The sequence below is a fragment of the Penaeus chinensis genome, chromosome 5, assembly GCF_019202785.1.
Source record: "Penaeus chinensis breed Huanghai No. 1 chromosome 5, ASM1920278v2, whole genome shotgun sequence".
NCBI classification, from domain to species: domain Eukaryota; kingdom Metazoa; phylum Arthropoda; class Malacostraca; order Decapoda; family Penaeidae; genus Penaeus; species Penaeus chinensis.
In genome coordinates, this window is record NC_061823.1 from 24,482,906 (window position 1) to 24,485,405 (window position 2,500).

A 2,500-nucleotide genomic window follows, 5' to 3' on the forward strand; every position below is an offset into this window, starting at 1 on the left:
GTCGGTCCTTTCCTCTATATGAGATACTGCTCGCAGTTGATTGATAGTTTGTGCTGCTCCTTTTGCAATCTTGCAGCCTATAGAGTCGACTCAGGGTGCGGAGAGAGATTTTGGCAAGGCCTTCGAGAGTTGTTGATTCGCAGAGGTCTTGCTCTACTCTCTCGTACACGTTTCATGGATGTGAGGGAATTGCCATGGGATGCGTAACTGGTCGTTTATTCGTTGCCCTATTAATGTCATGGAAATATCGAATGAACCCCAAGATATCATCGCACTTTGCTTCATCTGCAGTAATCATGGTCATGCAGTCGGGCACTTGGGCATGCTGGTATGATTTGTCTTTTACGGGCAACAGCGGAGAATGGAAATCTTGAGGCAAGTCCTCATATGAAGAGCCATCGAGATCAGGAAGCAGTGGAAGCAATGGTGTGCATTGCCTCATGGGTTGAATGACAAACTTCCGTAAGCGTTGGCATATGAACCTAATAAAGAGGACACACGACATGCAAGGTCTATATGAGTAATTATAGACCTTGACGACAAGTGCTTAGAAGGCTAGAAGGAACAAAGGCCGGAATGGCCTGAAGTTTAATCAAGGTCTATCGAACTGAAGTCAGCGGATTTCAGACCCGATTCGGTCCGGAATCTGCATGGTCTCAGCCGCGGTCTGGGGTCACATCGGATTTTATTCCTATAACCCAATATACAGTTATCATAGACAAAGGGGTATATGATCGAAAAATGATTGCTAAGCCAAACCAAGAGGTTACAGAATAAGGATAAACAAATGGAAAATGTGTATTAATAAACTATCTAGCCTTATATATTTCCTCAAACTATCCTGGTGGGGCACAACCCTATTTCCCCTAGGGCCTCGCCACGTACGCTATTTGTACGTCTGGCAGGCTTTTACAAATGGCCGAGTGACCTGATGAACGACGATTCACATTTTTCATACAGCAAGTTTATATTTCTCATAAACATTTTTTATCAATTAATATCGTCATTAGGATGCAAAGCTCGATATAGTCATCATGGTGTAATATAATATTTGTGGAAATTTGGTTCTTTAGTTATTATTTAATTTAGTTGATTATTGATAATGTTTCACTAATCATTATCATTGTACTTGCTGAAATAACATTTATACAGTTCGGTAATCATTGTAGCATTTACTGATATTGATAGCATAATATATAATATTATTGTCTTACTATTGTCATACGAATAAATAGTAATTTCTTATAAAAATGTATACACATTTATGAAGTATTAATGATAATTACTCGAATTACTCTAATAGTATCTATTAGAAGAGTATATTGACATTTCTTTATCTTTATTGGGTAATGATATTTAACTCTTAACAATAAAACAAATGTACTCGTAGAACGTGTGCATGTATCTTGTTTTGAGTAGATTACGGTTTCTAACGTTACTTTTATTATCAGCAGTTTTAGAGTTCCACGATTAAGAAATAGACAGGATATCAAGAGGGCTTCATTATATGGTAAATATGGTAAATGTTTTAAATACTCTGTTTGAAGCGAGCATGTCTAATAGGTAGGCTATATTTCCATGTTCTTTTCCTTAAACGTCACTATACCAAACAAAGGAAACGTCGCACGTATATCCACACAATCATCCACAAACCCATCCTTCAATAAAAAAATATATATATATAAAAATCAACATCTACACATACAATTTTATACATCAGTTAGGAATGGAAAGAAATATCACAGCTGCCCCCCTCTCTTTATCCTCAGCCGTACGATACGTTGGGCTAGGGACACGCTGGCAGCCCCGGAGCGCTGTTTACGAATGTGAAGGAAAAGGTATAAAGCAGTCGGCCGTTCGTCGCTCTCCGCCACGACAAGGCTGTTTGCGTTCCTTTTCATAGTGGATATTTCGTTATAATACAGGTATGATGTGTTGTTACAGTGTATTATGGTGAATTTGTGATATGAGTGTAGGTCTGTATTTATTGGTAAATGTCTTTGTAAGTGCTGATTATTTTGAGAGGTGGATTCGTGAAAAGGGAAGTAAGAAATGTAAAAAGTTCATGTGGATAATGACATGAAATATATATATATATATATATATATATATATATATATATATACATGCATATACATATACATATACATATATACACACTCATATACACATACGCACACACATATTTTCTCTCTCTCTCTCTCTCTCTCTCTCTCTCTCTCTCTCTCTCTCTCTCTCTCTCTCTCTCTCTCTCTCTCTCTCTCTCTCTCTCTCTCTCTGCGTGTGTGTGTCTGTGTGTCTGTGTGAATATGTATATATGTGTGTGTGTGTGTGTGTGTATGTGTGTGTATATATATTTACATGTGTATATACCACACACACACACACACACACACACACACACACACACACACACACACACACACACACACACACACACACACACAACCACACACACACAAACACACGTACACATCCACACACACACATCCACACGTAC

The 2,500-nt window shown here is 38.1% G+C and overlaps 1 protein-coding gene across 1 annotated transcript in view; it reads left to right on the forward strand.

The window, feature by feature from the left end:
* Positions 1-1,829: 1,829 nt before the first annotated feature.
* The window catches only part of LOC125025963 (protein O-mannosyl-transferase 2-like), a 20,838-nt gene continuing 20,167 nt past the window's right edge, over positions 1,830-2,500 (forward strand). Inside the window, exon 1 of the mRNA XM_047614324.1 lies at positions 1,830-1,925. The gene's annotated coding sequence lies outside the window, so the exon portion shown is untranslated. The remainder of the gene's footprint in view (positions 1,926-2,500) is intronic.